Below are 24,397 nucleotides of genomic sequence, written 5' to 3'. Positions count from 1 at the left end.
ACTCGTTTTTAAGGTGAAAATGAAACAAACTCCGTCCACATGTTAAATTTATGCATGATTCCGTATGCATAATTTGATGGCAAAGGATCAGTTTTACTTTTTAATCAAAACGGATTCAAGTAGTGTCTGTGTAATCACACTATAGTAGCTGTGATATTGTTTAGTGATTATGAGAATGCTAATCAGAATTCTATACTTTGCAAAAGTACAAATCGCTATAAAGCAGCAAACAGGTATAAAAAAAACCTGTATGGTGTAAAGTCATTTTTATGCTGTAGATATTTATAAAACCATTCAAATCCTATACTAGAGTACTAGAAATTATATTATATCTTGCAGGGGTTCCAAGTTATGTCAGTATCATGGGTCAGGCAGTCTGACACTGCAGTCACTCCCTGGTGGTACAGTAATTCACTTAGATATGTAATACAAACTACTTTCTCCTCTTGTCAATATTTTGCTCTAGTTGTTGCATTGCAGCATGTTTCTGGTTAGCATAAATAAAATTTAATTGTACAAGTAACACAGTCATTTGATAGAAATGGTATATTTTGGTCTTTCTTAAAAAGTACACAACTGTAAAACAACCAAAGAAATAATTTTTGTCACTAAAAATATTGTTGGCTAAGGGAATGCCTTAAGTCTAAATATCTATGTACGGTGATGTATAAGAATATATGTGATCTACAAAAACAGGTGCATTAATAATAACATTTCAGTACCCTAAAGCAGATAAAAACAAAATAAATATATATATATATATATATATATATATATATATATATATATATATATCACAGATTTGATACAGAAGGCGCTAAGATACTAACACCAGTATGTGAATATTATAGTCCAAAATCTTGTAATTGTTCCTTCTTATGTAACACTTCCCCCGTGCGGGCGGCTGCCAATCCTCCGTAGCAAGCGGTGTAGCAGGAAAAAATCTAAAAGTAAATGAGAGGAGGCGCACAATAGTGTAGTATGGCAAGTCAATGGAGCCAGGTGAACCAAACCAGAAAAGGAACTAGACCACCAGAAATGAGTGAGTCAGAGCTTCCCACCAAGTGGGTATCACCAATATCTAAGATGGATAAATAAAGCTCATAGACTAGAGAGTCACACACGGCCAAATGGAATTCAGAAGGTAGAAAAACAGGTCACACCAATAAAGATGTACGCGTACCAGAAGCCAATAGTTTAATGGCTTATCTGCAGGATGTCACGTAGGCTGTGAGGATGTATTCAATCTTCAGCCACCCTTGGCTATCCCATAGGTTACCTTTTTCCCACCCAGATTCGTTCAATGCTCCACATTCCACGAGACCTTTTAGTAGAGAATGCACCGATCTTTGTAGCAGAGTTTAATCAACTTTTCACTGAGAGCTCAGCTGCCATCACCACGACTAACACTCTCCTAATCTGCTCACACCAAGAAGATAATTACTCCAGCCACACACCTGACAGGTACAGGTACTAACACTCTCCTAATCTGCTCACACCAAGAAGATAATTACTCCAGCCACACACCTGACAGGTACAGGTACCTGTACCTGTCAGGTGTGTGGCTGGAGTAATTATCTTCTTGGTGTGAGCAGATTAGGAGAGTGTTAGTCGTGGTGATGGCAGCTGAGCTCTCAGTGAAAAGTTGATTAAACTCTGCTACAAAGATCGGTGCATTCTCTACTAAAAGGTCTCGTGGAATGTGGAGCATTGAACGAATCTGGGTGGGAAAAAGGTAACCTATGGGATAGCCAAGGGTGGCTGAAGATTGAATACATCCTCACAGCCTACGTGACATCCTGCAGATAAGCCATTAAACTATTGGCTTCTGGTACGCGTACATCTTTATTGGTGTGACCTGTTTTTCTACCTTCTGAATGCCATTTGGCCGTGTGTGACTCTCTAGTCTATGAGCTTTATTTATCCATCTTAGATATTGGTGATACCCACTTGGTGGGAAGCTCTGACTCACTCATTTCTGGTGGTCTAGTTCCTTTTCTGGTTTGGTTCACCTGGCTCCATTGACTTGCCATACTACACTATTGTGCGCCTCCTCTCATTTACTTTTATATATATATATATATATATATATATATTCCTTGAGAACAACAAGTGGATCTGATATATATTGTATGAAATTTGTATAGTAGTTGTTACTTGGACACAGGCTGACAGAGCTGGGTGGGTGTGGCTTATAATTGATTGTATAAATATATTTAAATTATTAGCGCAGTGCGCCAATTTATATAATTGCAAATGTACTGATTTTTGATACTGTGTATTAAAAATGTACTGATTTCTGCGGTGTTGGGTTTCTGAGACAGAATGTCATGTTTAGGTTTTGTAACTTTTCTATAGCAAATCCCAAATAAGCATATGTGTGGAGGGGATGTGATTTTGCAACTTTCTGGAGACAGGTAATCTCATGTTAATTGGACCTTTTCATCGCCTTAATGACCAATACGTCTGCTTAGCCTGAAAGCACAGGAGGGGTAATTAGACTTGCTGGTAGGCTTCTTATGTGTGCGAGACTCAGGATGAAAGTGATCACAGATTAATGTGAATTTTGAAAGTAAATTTGCATTAAAAGCAAGATTAGAGAAAATGTTATATCCTGATGGTAAACATTCAATATAAAGTCTCAGACGTTATGGTGCCGTTAACAGCAATGTAAAAAGGTGTTAAACCCCTCCAGGCTGATTTATGTGCAGGCTGCATGAAGCACCTGGATTGGTTAGAGGGGCAGGAGGCCGGATTACCTCCTGCCAGGGTATCTGTGTAAATCTATATAAAAAGCGCACTGTTTGACCATGTAATATAGTAACATTATTCCATCTGTACCTTCTGAGATCACTAGTACCACAAACTAGTGTAACTGTCCTTTTTAGGATACTTGGGCTAATAAAACATCACTGCTTCAAGATCCTACATTGGCGCCTACTTGCCTGCGGCAATTCCTGTGACCACAGACTAGAAAGGCGCTGTTAGGAATGTGGCATACATAGGCCTGCATGAGGGGAAAGGCAACAGAAGCCATGGCCTAGGGTGGCAGAGTTACAGGAACATCAGTCTCTCCCTTGTTTCATCATCTTACCAAGTTTCTTCCTTTTTTAATGAGTTCCAGCATATCTTATTTGGTTTCCTGCACACTACTTACAAGGGAAACTCTACAAACCGCGATAACGAGGTGATGATAATAGATACAGAAGGTTTAACATTCATTTGGTTTTTACACTGTCTCTGATGTGTTTGTTTTTTTGTGTCACACTACGTATGACAACCAAGTAATAGTGAAACACCCGAGAAAAGTATGCTGCATCCCGCCCACTGGTAGATGATGTGGGGTTAGGCTAAGAAGATTATATTCTGGGTGTATACAGTACTTTACTGGATGGATATTTATAGACACAGTTCTCTAACACAACGGTGCACAACCTCAGTCCACAAAGGCCATCGCTGCACCTTACTGCGGGTCAGGTGTGTCTAAGTTTCCGTGGTGCAGTCAACATCACCACCACCATCATAACATGCTTCCTAAACCTTATTGTAATATTTTATTTGTACTTTAAACATGAGTCTTTAATAAATATTAACTTATAGAGTCCAGAAACGGTCTGTTCAGACGGTCGGTATTAAAAACTATGGACTTAGCCAGAGATACAACTTTGCATGGACAAACCCTTTAAAACTTGGGACTGCTCCCAGAAATTAGGAACTGCCGATGGGACGGGATTTTAAGATTCCCCCTTGGGTTAATCAGTTGTAATTCCTGAAAACAAACATCCCTTTCATGTGAAGTGCTGAAAAACTCAACACACAGCTCTACAGAATAAATATATATATATATATATATATATATATATATACCGTATATACTCGTGTATAAGCCGAGTTTTTCAGCACATTTTTGTATGCTGAAAAAGGCCACTCGGCTTATACACGGGTGAAGGGTGAACTTACCTGGTGTCCGGTTCCTCGGCTGTTAACTTCTGCATATGCGTTCCAACAACAGGAAGTTCGGCATTTGGAACGCATACTTGCGTTCCAAATGCCGAACTTCCTGTTGTTGGAACGCATGCGGGGTAAGTAAAAAATCTCTCTCTCTCTGCGTCCTCGCCTTTCGTTTGTTCTGTCCAGACAATCCAAATTTTTTATCGGCGGTCTGAGCTTTGACCCCAACGAGGGGAATCTGGAAGAGGTGTTCTGCAAATATGGTCTGATCACAGAGGTGGTTGTGGTAAAGGAAGCGGGAAACTAAGAGATCCAGGGGATTTGGCTTTGTTACGTATAAGAACTCAGAGGATGCCAAAGATGCCTTGCAGGCAATGAATGGAAAGTCTGTGGATGGACGTCAGATTCGTGTGGATCAGGCTGGCAAGTCCTCCGGTGACAGGAGAGGAGGCTCATCTGGAGGAAGAGGATTCTTCCGTGGTGGCAGAGGACGTGGTGGCGGTGACAGGGGCTATGGAAGCAGCAGGTTTGAGAGCAGGAGTGGAGGATATGGTGGCAGTGGTGGCTCAAGGGATTATTATGGAAGTGGCAGGAGTCAAGGAGGTTATAGTGATCGCTCAGGAGGGTCCTACAGAGACAGCTATGATAGCTATGCTACACACAATGAGTAAAATACTTTTTTATATCTGTTTAAGTATCTCTACAGCCTCACTGGTAGTAACGGAACAGCTGTCCTAAAGGGTGTAAAGCTAATAACTTTTATATTGTTACTTTTAATGTTATGGTTTCATATTGTTAGATTTCTCACCCTACTATGTTTTGCTGTTCCATTGAGGCTTTTAAATTTGCGCTCTTTTCCACCCTAGGCTTATACTCGAGTCAATAAGTTTTCCCAGTTTTATGTGGTAAAATTAGGTGCCTCGGCTTATATTCGGGTCGACTTATACTCGAGTATATACGGTATATATATATATATATATATATATATATATATATATATATACAAGTTAACCCGTGCATGATACTCATGCATTCTAGTCAAATCAAGCTACTTAAGGTGTTAAAAAGGTTCTTGTCATGCATTTGGGCCCTAGCCCAGGCCTCCTCAAGGGAAGAGCGTTACTTCCCGACGTAAGCGCCCTTTTTTAACGTGGTTTTGTCCACATGTCACCACCTCATCATTCTTCTCCATCACCTCATCCTTCATTTTCATCGCCACATCTATCCAGATGTCTATCCAGACACAGGGATCTCTCTCAGCGGTCCGGAGTATCACACTCCTCTCACTCTGTCACCCCCGGCAACCACCAACCACTCCCCACTGTCACCCCAGGCAACCACCAACCACTCCCAACTGTCACTTCTCCTTCAAGAAATATATATATATTTTTTTAAAATCTTTATAAACACTTTTAACAATTAACAAATTAAATTAACAAATTAAAAACATCTTAGTATACCAAATTTCAGCCCTTTCTGAATTTTTTTTCCCACACACACTAAGGGGCATATTCAATTAGCTTTCGGATTCGCGGTAACGCGCCGGAACAGCCGCGAAACGTAATACACGTTACCGCAATAACGTGGATTTTCGTTCGCAGCCCAAAGGGTTGCGAACGAAAATCTGCGTTAATGCAGTACCGTAATACCCGCAAGAACGCTCGTTACCGCGAATCCGAAAGCTAATTGAATATGCCCCTAAGAATTTAGTAGGTCAGTGTATAACTCCGCCCAGCAGGTGGCGCTGCAGCTTAGTTTTATTTTTTCCACACACACAGACAGACAGACTAACACACGCCACTAAGCATTTATATTATAGATATATATATATATATATATATATATATATATATATATATATATACCAATCAGTGACAACATTAAACTCACTGAAAAGTGATGTGACAAGTGAAGTGAATAACATTGATTATCTTGTTACAATGGCACCTGTCAAGGGGTGCGATTTATTAGGCAGCAAGTGATCAGTCAGTCCTTGAAGTTGATGTGTTGGATGCAGATCAAATGGGCAAGGGTAAGGATCTGAGCGATTTTGACAGGGGTCAAATTATGATGGCTAGACAACTGAGTCAGAGCAACTCCAAAACGGCAGGTCTTGTGGGTTGTTCCTGGTATGCAGCAGTTATTACCTACCAAAAGTGGTACAAAGAAGGACAACCAGTGAACAGGCAACAGGGTCATGGGCGCTCAAGACTCATTGATATGTGTGATGATGGAAGGCCAGTCTCGACAGGTGCAATCGTAATGAGATAATCAATGTTATTCACTTCACTTGTCAGTGGTTTTAATGTTGTGGCTGATCAGTGTGTGTGTGTCTGTATATATATATATATATATATATATATATACTGCAGAGCTGTGTGTTGAATTTTGCAGCACTTCACATGAAAGGGAGCAATTGCATATATTATATTATATTATACATACAGGAAACATATATATTTATGTATATACATGCAAATCATCATCATCATCATCATTTATTTATATAGCGCCAGCAAATTCTGTAGCGCTTTACAATTGGGAACAGACATTAATAATACAATACTGGGTAATATATACAGACAGAGAGGTAAGAGAACCCTGCTCGCAAGCTTACAATCTATGGGACAATGGGAGTTAGAAACACAAGGACATGTGCTACATCATATTGCACAAGTTTCAAAATTCCAATTTCTGCAGTTATTTTTGATTTTACTTAGCTACATTTTTGAACCAGATTCGCAGTAGATAGAGTTGAATGAGCTGATTAATTGGGGTGAAATAAATTGTGAGTTTATAACTAGCTGGTTAGTGGTTCAAGTCAGAGGGGGTCCATGAATGACAACAAGCAGCTTTTTTTGTCACTGGAATTTGTTATATTACTTCACCCCGTTTTGCAAAGAAAGAAGACAGAGTAATTTCTGCTGACTGCTGAGTCAGGATGACAAGTCATTACAGGTAGATAATCAGGTTGATCATTTAAGTATCAGCCAATCTAGTAATTTGACTGTTGGAGAACCTATGCTCAGGGGATTAAACAAAATATCACATACTTATTTATCCTGTGAGATGCAAAGAAAAGTTACATCATTTTCTCTCTTTTGCAGTTTAATTGACACTGAACCCTATTTAGTAAAGGGTTAAGTGCAGTCAATATTTTATATTCAGTAATTTAGTTAGGCTAGGCACACACTGAAGAATTTTCCGACCGACGTGTTATCTACAATGACTTTTCCTTCGACCGAAGGTCTGATCGCTTGGATGAATAATGCGTAGCAGGGTTTCCCAAACCCAGTCCTCAGGGCTCCCCAACAGTGCAGGTTTTCCGGATCACATGTGACATAATTAGGACCACCTGTGGATCTGTTACAATGTGTCAGTTAGTAATGAATACACCTGTGCTCCAGCAAGGAGATATGGAAAACCTGCACTGTTAGGGAGCCCTGAGGACTGGGTTTGGGAAACCCTGGCATACACACTAGTCACGTTTTAGACGATTAACGAAAGTCCGACCGTCCCCAAAGGGGTTACAGCTCGAGGAACTATCGCCACTTGGTCGTGGATCGATCGGAAAATTATACACACTACATGATCGTAAGATGGATTGGACGGAAAATATTGAACAGTACGACCAACCAAATGAACTGACAATCGACACTTTGGCACGACTTTCAACCATCTTGTCGCTATACACACTAACCCGACTTCTGACTGAACAGTTGTTTGTTGGCTGATTTGCCCGATTATTGGACAAAAATGTTCAGTTTCTACCTAGCCTTATTCAGTAAAACCATATAGCAAAGACACAGTTAAAACCACTGTGGGTTACCACCAAGACCTGGATGCACACAAGTTCTGCTTCATCCAAGTTGCTGTGGACTGGAGGGAAATAACATGTGAATACCAGGCTTTCCTTCTACGCATCTCGCCACACGACTTCATCATGAAGTCCTACATGACGAAATGCATCGGGTATTGGCCAGGCATTATTATTGGGGTGCCAAACACCTGCAGATATGAAGTTAATCTAAAAAAAATAAATAAATAATCTTATACACTGAGTTACCTATCATCAAAATTCATAAGAGAACGTTCTACGTAATTTCTCACAGTGCACAGTTTAGAGGTGACATTTCTTCTTTATGACTCACCCGTGTCCTACGTTTCCATAGTCTGTTGTGCTCCAAACTCCTGCGTTGTCACCTGCCCCCATTATTTTTCTTTTGCCAAAACCAGGCGCTGCATAGGCTTTCAAAATGTTCTAAAATTATATCTGCAGCTCCATGTAACCTTGGTGCCTTTCATCTGTCATCTTGCTGAATTGCTTCTCAAACATAGGGAAAAGATCGGCAATAAATTAGTGCGGCTCCTCTTGGTAATAACATAGAATAGGCTTTTTGTCAATGGCAATCGGGGAACAGGACAGTTTCGAAATGTTCGAAAGGTCGGCAGGGTTAAAAATGTTGACATAGTGAATATACACATTTCATTCCCAACCCAAAGAAAAGCAGACATAATGTTAACATAGTATTTGACCAGTGTCAGAATAAATATGGCTTTAATTCATCTGCGATCTCATGACACAATGAAATTATTACATGTGCTTAACAAGTTTTTGCATGCAAAAGGCCAGTGAGCTCTTAGAAGAAAATTAACGACGTATTTATCAATCTTCAAACATCATAAAATGCTTTTTTTTTATTTGTTATTATTATTTTTTATTTTTTTAATGATTTTCACCAGGTATTTTCATCCTGGCATGGCGATAACAGAACAAATATTGCAGTGTGGCTCATATAGCGCCATGATGTTTGTTTAATAGAATTGCAAACCCTCTTTTATATTGAGCGAAAACTCCTGTTTTTTTCTCTGGCAATGTTTCAGCAATTAAAGTCAAATCAAGTCTAAATTAAAAACAAAAAGGCCTGTTTCCTAAATGACAGGCGGTGAGCTATATCCAAACACAGCGAAGAAATGGTCTCACTAACCCTATTAGTTAATTATCTCTCCTACAGATGGCTCTTGCAGTAATCCTCTTTGCAGCCACAATAATCCTTTTCAAAGTGACCACTCAGAAAAATCTGATTCCTTTTTCGTGTGGATCAGCAAACGTGCCAAGCAACAGACCCAGGGAACATCGCCGGATCCTCATTGAAAGATTCAGGGTGCCGGGGATGCATATTTTTGGCCAAAGTTCCATTATTCATCGATTCAGGGAATGCGTAGTCGGAAGGCCGGAGTGAACTGTTTTGAAGTGGGTTATTACCACAGGACGAATAATTTACTGATGAAGCTGTAAAACAGGTAGGTCTGTTCTAATATTGCATACATCAGTGTTAACTGCTATGAGGTTTGTGCTTGGTTGGACTTGTTGAGATAATTTGTTGTTAGACTTTATGCAATGCTTTCAGCCAGTGGCCGAAGTGGAAATTTAAAAGTATGAAAAATGTAATTGGAATGTAAGTGAATGGAATGTGATAGTATTACAACAAAGAGAGTGGGAGAAGTGGCGGTATGACATACCCCCGTATACCCCCACTTCCACTGCTGTATGTATATATATAATGTAAGTGACTGGGATGTGATAGTGTTTCAATGAAGGCAGTAGGAGAAGTGGCAGTATGACATACCCCCGTGTACACCCCCACTTCCACCACTGTATGTATATATATATATAATGTAAGTGACTGGGATGTGATAGTGTTACAATGAAGGCAGTAGGAGAAGTGGTGGTTTGACATACCCCCATGTACACCCCCACTTCCACCACTGTATGTATAGATATATAATGTAAGTGACTGGGATGTGATAGTGTTACAATGAAGGCAGTGGGAGAAGTGGCGGTATGACATACGCCCGTGTACACCCCCACTTCCACCACTGTATGTATATATATATATAATGTAAGTGACTGGGATGTGATAGTGTTACAATGAAGGCAGTAGGAGAAGTGGCGGTATGACATACCCCCGTGTACACCCCCACTTCCACCACTGTATGTGTATATATATATATATAATGTAAGTGACTGGGATGTGATAGTGTTACAATAAAGGCAGTAGGAGAAGTGGCGGTATGACATACCCCCGTGTACACCCCCACTTCCACCACTGTATGTATATATATAATGTAAGTGACTGGGATGTGATAGTGTTACAATGAAGGCAGTAGGAGAAGTGGCGGTATGACATATCCCCGTGTACACCCCCACTTCCACCGCTGCTTTCAGCAAATGAAAATCTGGACAGTTGTACAATCTATGCAAGATTAGAAAAGATAATCCCACTTCTAACCCCAGCTATGCCACTCAACACTGACATCATCTGTGAGAAAAGGAGTTTTGCTTTGACTATTACAGTCTATGGAAAGTACAAACTGATAAACATAAAAAAAAAACCTGTAGTTGTCAATCACAGGCAGAGTAAATATACACCTCTGTTGTTGCACAGTGATTAGTTAATGTGCACTATGGGTTATTTTACCAGACTGCAAAAATGCAGAACCACAGCGCAAGCAGCATTTTGTGAGGCCATAGTAACATAGTTACATAGGAAGGGTAAACAAAAGACACAAGTCCATCAGGTTCAACCTTTAATACATTTTAATTGTGTTGATGCAGAAGAAAGCAAAACAATGCAACAGTTGTCAATGTTGCCTCACAGGGAGAAAAAAATAATCCTTCCTGACCCAAAAAATAGTAAACTGACAGATTCACTGGATCTATCACACATGTTCTCCACTAGTTATAACTATAGATGTAATTTCTTGAAATAAAGGCACCCAATCCATTTTTACATCCTGTTAGTGAATTTGCCCTCACCAACCCATGCGGTAAGGAATTCCACACTCTTACAGTAAAGAAACCTTCCAATGCTGAAGGTGAAACCTTCTTTCCTCCAATCACTGATGGCCCCTTATTCTCTGTTTGGTCCTAGGAACGAAGTTTATTAGTATAAGGATATATTTATACATATTAATTAGGCACCATAAACAAACATGATTTTTTGCTAACTTTAACCCTTCCATTCCCTTTATTAATGAGGTTTCCCACCTCTGAACCGGCTTTTCCTATATGCTTCTTACATTGAGTGTCTAAAACTGCATCCCATATTCCAGTTGTGCTCTAACTAGTGAGTTATGTAATGGTAATACTATGTTTGCATCACATGCATTTATACTACTTCTTATGCATCCCAGAATCTTATGCTTCTTATGCATCCCAGAATTTTATGCTTCTTATGCATCCCAGAATCTTATGCTTCTTATGCATCCCAGAATTTTATTTGCCTTTGCAGCAACTGCCTGACACTGTGCACTGCTACTTAGCATTCTATCAGCTAGTATTCTCAAGTTCGTTTACACCTTAGGTTTCCTGCAATGGCATTCTATTTAATGTGTATGTAGCAGGGGTGAAACACTACATCTTTGGACCCCATAGCATAATTTGGAGGTGGGGAGGGCACTGTCCTCCTGTGCCTCCAGTCCTGCTCTTCTCTGCATGCGCAGTAAAGCTCTGTTTCAGCTTCACTACTGGGTGTACAACAGCAAGTTTCTACACTGCTTTGTGATAATAACCCTTCATAGATTATTCAAACTTGCCAACTCTCCCAGAATGTCTGGGAGACTCCCGCATTTTGCAAGAGTCTCTCGGACTCCCGGGCGAGTGTGGCAATATCCCGGATCTGCCCAGAATTACCTCCCAAACCCAGCGATTCCCGGTGAATCGTGGCATTTGGCCCCGCCCCCCGCTGCCAAATGCCACATTTGCATCATGACATCACAGGGGCGGGTCCAAAATGACGCGCATTTTATAGGCCTGCCCCCCATCACGCCTACCTCCTCCGCAGGCTCCCGGATATCAACATTTCAAAGTTGGTAAGTATGAGATTAATGTCTTTGTCAAATATGTACACTTTACATTCTAGGCGATTAGAAAGCAGATTATTGATACAATACTACCAAGTTCTTTTTCTAACCACTCTTTGCCTTCTATCCTTTAATCAGTCCCCTAGACCAGGCCTGACAAACCTGTGGTTCTCCAAATGTTGTGAAACTACAAGCCCCAGCATGCTTTGCCAGTAGATAGTCAACAATGGCTGACAAGGTATTCTAGGACTTGTAGTCTCACAACACTTGTAGAGCAGAGGTTGGTCAGGCCTGCCCTAGACCTAGGGGTAAATGTATCAAGCTGAGAGTTTTCCAGCGGGTTTGAAAAACCAATCAGATTCTAGATATCATTTAGTTAGTACATTCTACAAAATGACAGCTTGAATCTGAATGGTTGCTATAGGCAACATCTCCACTTTTTAAACTAGCCGGAAAACTCTCAGCTTGATACATTTACCACCTAGTGCTCTCATGTTCTGTACCAGGCTGTTATCAGGGACAGTATTGAACACTTTAGAAAAATCTGAATATATTTCACATCAATTACACTAAAAACCAAACAAATAAAATTGAATCATATTCGTTAGGCATGGCCGATGCTTCATATAACCGTGCTGACATTGTGTTATCAAATGATTTTCCACAATATATTTCAGAATTCAGTGTCTCATAATCCCTTTAAATAATTTACCCACAACTGGAGTCAGACTTACAGGTCTATAATTTCCTGGCTCTGATTTTCTCTTCTGTTTAAACATTAACACCACATCTGCTTTCCTTCTTGCGGCGCTGTGCCATGCATTTCATTGTCCCCTATTGCTTCTAGTTATATGGGTACCCCCATGGCTTAGCCTGTCCATATGGCACCAACTGCGGGGGTGTTATATTTCTCTACTTGATGGAAGGAGCTGGGTGAATTTGGGGGTTGCTCGCTTTCTATGGACTAGGGGCAGATATGCAAGAGAAGATATACAAGTGAGCTTTATGGGGTGGAGAATGTGTGCTGCAAAGTGGCAGCCTTTGCACAATCTGTATGTGGGCACGAATACCACGGGCCTAATCTAGAGACGGGCATTTGCAGCGCATAAGTGTGATTTACCGCACTGCGCATGCACGCAAAAAATGTGACCAGATCTAACAGTCTAATGGTCTAACGTAACTTGCACTTGTGACCAGTCCCGTTGGGAGAGGTGGATTGGAGACACATGTTCGTTCAGTACCGTAAGGTCGTGCATGTGTAAGTGTAACACACCCTCTGGACATGTGTCCCAGTTAGACATGGACACATTTCTAGATGCGCCTCTTATCCGACCCTAAGGTTTGGTGTAAAGATACGTGCTGATAATGATGACAGCATCCCTCTCGCTATGAATAAATAACCAGCCCCTGTGCTGTAGTCTGGGGTTAGCACTAAAGCAGGGGCACAGAAAACATGGAGCCCCCTGTTTAAGTGGTAACCCGCACCCTAGGCTTTGCCAGGTTGGGCTGTTCACACTGTGACTGGTAGACCAACGGCGTGGGGTCCCACTGCCATAATGGGCTCCATGTCCAGCCTGTTCAGTATGGGGCTGGAGCCCCTAAGTCGGGGCCCACAGACATTGAACAAACAGGCCCCCATCCTAGAGCCATCCTGTCCAGTGCTGAATATCAATGAGGCTCTTGCCTGCACCTCTGGTGTGATGGGTGTCAGGCTGATAGTATTAGTAGTAAACAGTAGGGACCTCTTGATGCAAATATGCCACGCCAGTGGTTTCGGCTATCATGGAACTAAAAGCACCAGCATGCCCATAGCTTCCAGGTGTTATTGTGGAACATGTGGTTTATTTATCTTACACTGTAAAGGTACACCAGTCAGTTGATGAGGATGAGCGATGTATCTTTGTTCTCTGACGCATCTATACGCTGGACCTTAAGTTGTGTGTATTTTAAGATGTCAAATTTTTGTTGCTTCTGAAATGACTGAGTTCACCGTAAGCAAAGCACACCAGTAAAGCCACTAACAGGGACCACGATAGACTAGCAAAAACAATATATTTCATATAGCACATATATTTTATACCAAAAATATACAATAATCCACAATATTAACATGTTAATCATGTAATGATTTTATAATTTGAAATCACATAAAAGTCATTGTCCCATCTTTTCCTTGGATCAAAAATGTAAATATGAATACATATGAATATATGAATTTCATATGTGTCCACATTTATATGTCTTAACCGGTAAACCTGTACAGGTGCCCACTTGTGTTCAGATCTCGCTGAGGGTCCTCTGATAAGTGTAGTGACCAGGGCAAGCTGCCAACTGTCTGTAATTTAGCAGGACAGGTTTTAAAGATTTTAAAATCTTGTGAACCATGAGCTGTATGTGCTGCATAGAGCCGGAGCAGTGCTCCGTTTTTGGAGGAATTGTGTTACCTACAATGGAGGCCTGTTCCAAACGTGGATGAGAGCTAACCACTGCCGCAGTGACACATATATGTACATGTCTTGTGTGCCCAACCTCAGACCACCTCTGAAGGAGCGTAGGGAGTGCGCACATGCCGTATGGTAATGATTAACCTAATGTGCGCGCTTTAGCTCCACCCCAAATTATCATCCAATGGACAACCGCACAGGATGAAGGTAAAGATGTAGAAAAGAGTGGAATTACTCCACTCTTTCCTCCATATTTGTCTTAGTACCTAGACCACTAAGGCAAAAACATGAGTAAATTTGCTCCTGGGCAAACCATGTTACAATACAAGGGGTGCAAATTAGTTTATTATTTTGCACATAAGGAAAATAATGGCTGTTTTGTTATGCAGCACACAAATACTTGAAAGCTTTATTTTTACACTGAAATTTAAAGTTCATCTAGGACATGCCCTACCCCAACTAGAAATCTGTCCCCACATTTTAAATTTACCTCCCCTTCCAATGCAACATGGTTTTTCAAGGTGCAAAGTTACTCATTTTTTTGCTTTACTTTTCTTAATGAATCAGGCCCTATGTCTTTATTATAGCATGCATTTCTGTTATTTACACAAATCCAGTTCCCTCGTGAGTGCTCAGGCTAGAAAGAGCTTCCAAGTTACCTCACACAGGGGTAATGCGGAAAGAGAACAAGCTTGCTCATACCTACATACATCAGTAACTATAGCCTAGCTCAGTAGATCCCAAACTTTGTCAGTTTGAGGCACCCTTAGGGTCTCCATAATTTTTTCAAGACACCCCTAAGCCAAAATAATTACCAAGTAGTCCTCCGCCTTGCTTACCTCCGGCCCTGGCCGCGTCACACCTGTGAGATCTTCACGGCACCCCAGGGAGCTGCGGCGCACAGTTAGGGAGCCACTGGCCTAGCTTCAAATGGCTGACACAGACGAAAGTAAAGCACAGTGACAAAAAGAGGCCATTGTTGTTTTTTGTGCCATAATAAACATCAATTTTCCCATATTTACTAAAGCAGAAAAGGACGAAACAGCCTCCTTTTGTAAATGTTCATATATTTACTGCGCCATCTTATTCACGGTGTCAGACATAATTTTAACATTAACATCAAAATGTTTCTTCTTTACTATCTTTTAAATACATTTAAAGTCAGATGATACATTTTGTCAGACAAATAATTAAATTTTTCACGCTCTCTTTACCTCACGTTTGCCAGTGAGGCCTATTTGGGCCTAATAGTCAGTCAGACCATTCCTTACACTTACAAATGTGCCTCAGTGAGGGGATTGGCCATTGTCCACCACTGTGACAATGGTTTGACCCTAATCCCCCAAGGCCGATGACCTAATTAACATTAACGACTCTTTAGAAGACGGATTAGCACTGGAAGCTGCTGCCTCAGTAGGAGAATGTAGAAGTAACATGTTACATTACAATAAGATATGCTGTGTCAGGCTGCACACCTGTCATTGTATGACTTTGCTAATACATACTACGGCAAACCCCTTCCTCACAGCCACAGGGTCAGCTAGACCCCAGGTATGAGAAAATATAATCTGATATTGAATGTAAATAATACATATTTGCCCACTTTTTTTGACCTTCCCCCAGGAGATCCTGGAGGAAAGGTCCAAAGGGCAAATAAGGTAGATGTGATTACTGTCATAACGTCCCTATGCCCTTCTGCCCCTACTGCGCGATGAGGCAATTCTTGTTGCGGGGGGCAGTTCCCTGATGCCATAGATGGCATCATTGTGGTCCCACCTCGCCCAATCGCAAAAGATAGTGTGGGATCTGGAAGGATGGTCTACTGTCCGAATCCACATTGGGATTTGCATCATCAAACGGTAGGGGCAATTGTGTGGTCAACTAGGGGGTTTAATGATGCAATTTGCAACATGTCTTCACCCAACTAGCAGCAGATAATATTCTCCGAGAGAATTCTCTGTTCTTTTGGGGGTCCGGGAGGTCTCCCCCTAAGTTGGGACACTACCAGACCTTCCGGAAGAGCAGACATCTATGATATAATATTCTATCAGCCTACCGAGCTGTAAGCATAATTACATTGGACTTTGATGTGACGTTTAAACTATTCCCATCGTGCGCATTTTTCAGAACATTCGCCATCGCGCAGATTGATTTAACGGGGGTTTCCAAAGACTGCTTTGAAATGCACTTGGCGAACGAGTCTGGGAAGTTGAATTTACAATTGTTAGTATTGATGCCAGCCAATTTTTAGTATTCTCTCTATACAGACAAATACATGTGCTTCTGGTGTGAATCTGGTATGTGTATGTGTGTGTGCTTTCAGCTTTTAAACACTCTGCTGTAATTTGTTTAAGACAAAGTTAGGGTCCAGTTGTTGTGGAACTATAGGTTCCAGCAGGCCAAAGGCGGAGATAGGTAGTTAGCAACAGGTGGAGAGCCATTGGATTAAAGAAGATAGGTTAAATTGCCCAGTTCTCTAGGCGATGTGGAGGTCAGGTCAGGTATAAAATAGAAGAGGTGGCCTTGACTTATGACTTGACTTACGGTGGGTGACAGTGTATGTGCATTCCCTGAGGTAGGGGTCACTTAATGTCCCAATGTTCATCATGACGTCATGTCCCCGCCCAACCGGCAGGCAGACAAGCGCCCTTGCAGGAGAATTGCCTGATTCCTCAGAAAGTCTCCACCTAATTCATGAGTCCCCTGGACATTTACTTAGAGTAGACAACATCAAAAAATATACCGGGCCTGATTCATTAAGCAACGTAAGTCCCTTGGCGTGCTGTATTTTGCTCTTCCCATGCTCAAAAACGAACTTTACGCCAGTGAACTTTACGCCATTTTCATCATACTTACGCCAATGAAAATGACACTTCCGACTACCTACGATTTGAAGGGCGGAATGAGGGAGGGAAGGGGCGTATGTATATTAAGGGCGCGTCACGGTCAAGCACATGCACATTCATCCGATTCATGCTCTGGGCATCTCCGAGATACATCATTTTTAGCCGTATAACTTGCACCAGCTACAGGTCAGGTGTAAGTGCTGATAGTGGTGGACGTCACGTATGCAGCTAAAACATGTGTTTGCAATTAAGAACAGCTTTAAAAATGCATTTTATATACAGCACACATTAAGAACATCCTGATATATGTATTCCATGTTCTAAAAATTATAACTTTTTTTTTTTTATTAACGATTATATTATGAACAGGTGTTAATCTATTTAATCTGTATTTTTTCTGTGCATTCTACTGGGACTTTATATTGTAAATATATGTATTGTGCGTATCCTGCAGTGTGTTGTGTCTGTCTGCATACAGCAATTGCGTACTTACACCCGTATTCAACTGGAAACATTTCTTCAGATCCACTTGTGCTTGAATACGGGTGTACGCGAGTGCAATTTCCGGTCTGTTTTAAAAAAACAACTTTAATTGCGTTCACTCCGCGTTCCTTGATGAATCAGGTCTGCCATGTCTAAAGCAAGCCTAAAATATTGTCACGCTAATGCAGCAACTTTGGTAGTGTTAACAGGGCTGCCAAGAGGAATTCAGGGCCCCGGTACAACAAATTAATGGGGTCCCCCTTATAGTCGAGTATGGTAAAAAAAAAAATTGGTTGTGTGGTCATGCATTTTGGGCGTGGAAAATGCGCCATTGGGGCGTGGCTAACACATCAAAATCAATAGGCTCTTTTTTAACCCCTCTATGACAGACCCCCCCCCTCATTTTTTTAACCCCCACTATAACAGGCCCCCCCTCTCTTTTTTAACCCCTCTATGACAGGCCCCCCCCTCATTTTTTAATTCCTCTATGACAGGCCCCCCTCACTTTTTTAACCCCTCTATGACAGCCCCCCCTCTCATTTTTTAACCCCTCAATGACAGGCCCCCCTCATTTTTTAAACCCTCTATGACAGGCCCCCCCTCGGTTTTTAACCCCTCTATGACAGGTCCCCCCTCGCTTTTTTAACCCCTCTATGACAGGCCCCCACCTCATTTTTTAACCCCTCTATGACAGGCCCCCCCTCATTTTTTGACCCCTCTATGACAGGCCCCCCCTCGCTTTTTTAACCCCTCTATGACAGGCCCCCCCCCTCATTTTTTAATGCCTCTATGACAGCCCCCCCCTCGTTTTTTAACCCCCCTATGACAGCCCCCCCCCGTTTTCCTCCCTCTACTTACCTTTTCCTTTTCTTCTCTCTTGGTCCTCTCTGCTGCTCTGTGCTCCATTGCTCCAGACTGACTGAATGCTGGGCATGACATGATGACGTCACACCCGGCATTCAGACAGTCTGAATGGAGCACAGAGCAGCAGAGAGGAGGGACGCTGGCGCCGCGATCACGTGAGTATGAATATTTTTTTTTACTACCCTGCTCCCCCCACCAATGACCGAGCCCCCCCGTCCCCGCCGCAAAAAAACAAAAAACCAACAAAAAAAATAGTTTTGAAAAAAAAACTAATTTAAAAAAAAACCACGTCAGCGCGAGGGTCCAGGCCGGGCCCCCTGGCATGCCCCAGGCCGGGTAATTACTACCCGCTCCACCCCCCTCTCGGCGGCCCTGAGTGTTAATGCAGAATGTAGATTGTGTTGACTGTCATCCAAAAATAAATGAGATATAGGGGCATATTCAATTGACGGCGGGATCGCCGAAAATCCCGCGCTCCAAAAATATTACCGTTAATACGGTAATATCTCGCTGGATTTCAGAGCTGTCAATTGAATATGCCCCATAGAGTTACCACTATTTAGTCTAAAAAAGATAAAAATGTAGAAAATACCCCAGATCTAATTTTAATTAAGTGGAACCAGATATAGTAAGATATATATGAAACACTTGAAACTATGAATGATTTTCTAGGCTTATATGGTGTAGAAAATTAGTATGTCTCAGTCTTGTCGGTTCAGACTGTGTCCAAACCAGGGTTGTATAAAGCAGCAGGAATTCTCTTCGGTGCAATTGAAATTCAATTTTGCCCCCAAAGTGGAGGCCCCCACCCCTATTAGAGCCACAAGCACTGTACTGACCGACATAGGGAGTTACTTTTACTATGGCAGGAGCTCCACATCTGTGGTTTCCCGATTATAGTGGAAATCAGCCCAGGCTGCCTAGCTTTGGGGATTGTTGAAGATTTGGGGATAGGGTGGCATGCCCGTTTTTTAAATAATTTTTAAATCACTTTGGGACCAGCCCCCACAGGAAGTAAAGACTGAGCGGTGGGGCTCCAGAGATAGACTTTTGTTGGTCACCACTGGTTTGTAGACGTGGACGGTTATACTTGATACTCCGGTGGGAGAGTTGCTGGAGTTTTGGTTTATTGGTTTATTTATTGTTTAGGAACAATTTGCAAACTAATTTGCTAAGCGACAAATATAAATTTGCCTATCTCTAATCCAAAAACCCAGTAATCTTCCTCTTGAGCTTGTGAAAGGATAGATCATGTACGGTTTTAACATTGTGTTACACCGGATAACGTCTTCGGTTTCTCAATGAAATGAGCAGATATTTAGTTTGATCACACTTAATTTACATCATACAATGAAAGTTTAAGTCGTTTATACTTCAGACAGTCAACTGTAGTAATGGTTTTCCTAATTATACAATACATATACGCACAACTAATAATGCCACAATAAGTTTATATGGTAGAAATGGTTGCAGTTGACGGATGAAACGAGTTTTAAACTCTTGACAAAATGTGGTGAGTGGCGATATGTATTGGAAGACGACTATCCACCTTCTAACCTACTATGTGCACATAACCGCTGATTACCGGGAGGAGTGGAGGTAGTGTCCTATGGGCATATCTCCTGCCTCGAGTGTACCCTTTAGTCAACCACTCAGGTGTAGCTTAATCTCACCCCCCTCCAGGGGCTGTCTGGTAAATTTTAGGCCGGAGGATGAGACATGGCTCAATAGCCCATTTAGAGGAAAAAAAATGCAGGTAGCCCATTGACCCAGCCCACTATGAGACCGGCCCAGGGGCAGATGCCCACCAGGCTAGCCAGCCCCCCTCAGGATCCTGTCAAAGCTAGCCCACAAGTGCCCCTGCCAATGCAGGTTTGATATCAGTAGAACAAGTGCAAGGCAGGGTGCACACTACCAAAAATGTCTCCCAATGCAATATCATTAACAATTTTACCAACGACTGGAAGCCCCGATCAGTACACACTATACACGTTTTACACTATTCACCTTCAGATCTGTGCTCTTCATCTGCCATAACCATCGGCTGAAAAGATTAGGACTCTGTAAACTCTATGGAGATCTGTGGACTCTGCTGGTCGTGAGTCCATACACACTGCAGAATTTTCCAGACATCGTTCCATCGTTTATAGAGATTTCTAGTCCGTTCATAAAATCAAACCAACGATACAATGTGCGATAATTGGAACGATAAAACATGATCATTGAAGCGGACACACGATAAACAGTCGTTTATCGTGTGATTGGCACCATAATCGGGTGAAAAACCTGTAGTGCGTACCCAGCTCAATGCAGATGCAGATGATGAAAAGAATGGTCGCCATTGGTAACAAGAAAATAAAGTCAACACCTTGAACTCCTTATCATGTTCCTCAAACCATTCTTGAACAATTTTTGCAGTGTGGCAGGACGCATTATCCTGCTGAAAGAGGCCACTGCCATCAGGGAATACTGTGGCCATAAAGGGGCGTACTTGGTCTGCAACAATGTTTAGGTAGGTAGTAGGACCCTAGTTTTCCCAGTAGAACATTGCCCAGAGCATCACGCTGCCTCCACCGACTTGTGTTCTTCCCCTAGAGCATTCTGGTGCCATCTCTTCCCCAGGTATATGACGCACACGCAGCTGGTCATTCACATGATGTAAAAGAAAACATGAATTATCAGACCAGGCCACCTTCTTCCATTGCTCCATGGTTCAGTTCTGGCGCTCATGTGCCTGTTGTAGGTGCTTTCTGTGGTGAACAGGGGTCAGCATGTGCATTCCGACCTATCTGCGGCTATGCACAGTGTGTTCTGACACCTTTTTATCATAGCCAGCATTTATTATTACAGCAATTTGTGCTACAGTAGCTCTTCTGTGGGTATGGACTAGAAGGGCTAGCCTTCACACCCCACGCGCATCAATGAGCCTTGGGCGCCCATGACCTTGTTGCCGGGTCTCCAGTTGTCCTTCCTTGGACCACTTTTGGTAGGTACTAACCACTGCATACCGAGAACACCCCACAAGACCTGCCGTTTTGGAGATGCTCTGACCCAGTCGTTTAGACATCACAATTTGGCCCCTGTCGAAGTCACTCAGATCATTAAGCTTGCCCAATTTGACCTGCATCCAAAACATCAACTTCAATAAGTGACTGATCACTTGCTGCCTAATATATCCCATCCCTTGACAGGTGCCCTTGTAATGAGATAATATATTATTCACCTAATAATGTTATTTACTTCACTTGTGGTTTTAATAAAATATATACGGATAAAATTAAATAAAATAAAACATATTAAAGAAACCTACCAATAATCTGAATCAGTTTAATATTTTTATTGATGTTCAAAATGTCATTAAAAAGAGTCCAATAAAAAAAGATCACTTCAAAAAAGCAGAAAATACTGATCTAAAAGTTTTAAAAAAGTAAAATTTCTCTCCTAGTCATATTAAACGAGGGTATATTGAAACTTTCAATAAAATGGTTACAGATGAGTTCGAAAAAATTAGTAAGAAACCAACACATAGGAAAATCAATAACCTAAGTACAAAAGAAAGGAAAGCTTTGAGAAATCTGCAGGATAATAACAATATAGTGATTAAGCCTTTGGATAAAGGTGATGCAGTGGTAGTGATGGACCTAGAAAAATATGAGGGAGAAATTTTAAACCAACTTAATGTTGGTGATACTTACAAAATATTAAATAGGCAGCATGGTAGCTTAGTGGCTAGCACTTCTGCATAACAGGACTGGGGTCATTAGTTTGATTCCCGACCATGGTCTTATCTGTGTGGAGTCTGTATGTTCTCCCTGTGTTTGGGTGGGTGTCCTCTGGGTGCTCCGATTTCCTCCCATACTCCAATAACATACTGGTAAGTTCATTGGCTGCTATCAAATTGACCCTAGTCTGTGTGTGTGTGTGTGTGTGTGTGTGTGTGTGTGTTAGGGAGTTTAGACAGTAAGCTCTAATGGGGCAGGGACTGATGTGAGTGGTACTATATATATATAGCTGATGATGATGATGACCACACTGACAATATTTCTAAGAAGTTAATCACACTTTTTAAAATATGTGAAGATATAGGAATTGTAGAGAAGAGGGTAGCTGAATGTATCATTGTTTCAGACCCTAAGGCCCCTGTTATATATGTATTACCTAAATAACATAAATATCTGAGTAACCCCCTGGGAAGACCCATGATTGCAGAGACAGGTTCCATTACAATGAATCTCTCAGAAGTCTTTGATTATTTTCTTCAACCACTTGTGCAGAAAACTTTGTCATATTTACGTGACACTTGCAATTTTCTTAATAAGATACTCATGATGAATTGGCAATCTAATTATGTTTTAGTTACAGCTGATGTACGATCCCTGTATACTATAATTAGGCATTACCTAGATATAGAGGCTATTAAACATCTCTTGAACACAACCTCCCATTTAGAAGGACTTAATGAATTTATATTAGAAGCAATCATATTCATTCTCACTGATAGTTATTTCAGATTCAAAGAGAATCACTATATACTATATACAGCGTGTCGGCACTGCGATGGGCACCAGATTTGCCCCGAGTTATGCAACCTATTTATGGCTCTATGGGAGAGTCTTGGGTTTGAAGTGGACATGACTTTGGGTCATGTCCACTTAAAACCCGTTGTCCTGGTGCCGATACATAGACAACAATTTATTTGTATGGAAGGGTACAAAGACTGATTTGGTAAAATTTTGTGACTATCTAAACACCAATGAGTCCCATATTGAACTTACCTATGACTATAGTAAACTTTTAGTCAACTTTTTCTCAAAGTGAAAGTTTTACGCACTAAAACATAGAAACCCCCCACTGACACAGTCAGTAATGTACATTACAATAGTAACCATCACCATAATCGGTTAAAGAACATACGTCTGGGTCAGATGAAAAAACTTAAGCAAAATTGTACAGAAGGTGAGATTTTGAAATGTCAGATTAAAGAAATGAGTCATTTGTGAAAAATGGTTATGAAAAAGAAATTCTAGATAAGGCCAAAGAACAACTGGTTAAAATAAACAGATCAGATTTGTTGACATTAAAAGATAAATCTTTATGTACTCATACTTCAATGCATGATTGGTCTTTTGTATCTCAATTTTAAAAAAAACATAAGAAGGTCGAAAAAATATTTTATAAATATTAGGATATTCTAAAAAAAATACTATTATGAACTCGGGCCCCAAACATTCTCAATACAGATTTTGAATTAAAATGGTTTCTTTAATATGTGTTATTTTATTTAATTTTATCTGTGTATATTTTACTTGTACTAGCTATTTGTGAAAGGACATGTACAAATATATGTTATAACTTTATTAATTATACACTTATTTGTTTTGGTATCTTCTTTTTCTGAGGTAATGATATTCATTAATAAATATGGATCTAATTTGCAATGTTGGTGACCACAAACATGCAAAAGATGATACGATTGTATAAAAGTCATCCACTCATCATTGTTATATGATTTTGACCAAAGAAAAGTCATATGAGCGTCTAAGATAACGTATCCAAACATCGTTTCTATATGACATTGCTATCCATGGTTTTCGCTATCCAAGCCTCGTTCTGAAAGTCCACCTATGAATGTAGCCTATTCAAGCCTTGTTTTGGTCAAGCAAGATACTTATAATGAATGTTAAATAGTATATGTTCATGCTTGATCTGATGTCGTCTTGAGGCGGAAGTTGGATGTTTGGTGTGCACTATAAATATTGGTAGTTACGGGTCATTTAGCCTTGACAAAGACTCCATTTTGTGAGTTGAAATGCGTCAGCGGACTGACCCTCTTTACCCATTCTTTGGAGGTATTGTTATTGGTACGCTGGAAGGAAGGACAATCCCGGGTGTACCATTTGCCCTTCTCTTTAATGCACTATCATCAACGAACCCTCTGGTATG

General features: G+C 41.1%; 1 protein-coding gene and 1 pseudogene across 1 annotated transcript in view; both read left to right on the top strand.

The window, feature by feature from the left end:
* Positions 1-4,126: 4,126 nt before the first annotated feature.
* Positions 4,127-4,625, top strand: LOC142143081 (cold-inducible RNA-binding protein B-like; annotated as a pseudogene).
* Positions 4,626-9,060: 4,435 nt separating this feature from the next.
* The window catches only part of RP1L1 (RP1 like 1), a 63,244-nt gene continuing 47,907 nt past the window's right edge, over positions 9,061-24,397 (top strand). The window contains exon 1 of the mRNA XM_075201199.1: positions 9,061-9,255. The gene's annotated coding sequence lies outside the window, so the exon portion shown is untranslated. The remainder of the gene's footprint in view (positions 9,256-24,397) is intronic.

Source organism: Mixophyes fleayi, chromosome 3 (genome assembly GCF_038048845.1).
Source record: "Mixophyes fleayi isolate aMixFle1 chromosome 3, aMixFle1.hap1, whole genome shotgun sequence".
NCBI classification, from domain to species: domain Eukaryota; kingdom Metazoa; phylum Chordata; class Amphibia; order Anura; family Limnodynastidae; genus Mixophyes; species Mixophyes fleayi.
Note: the sequence above shows the minus strand (reverse complement) of the source record. Positions and strands in the feature narration are given on the sequence as shown.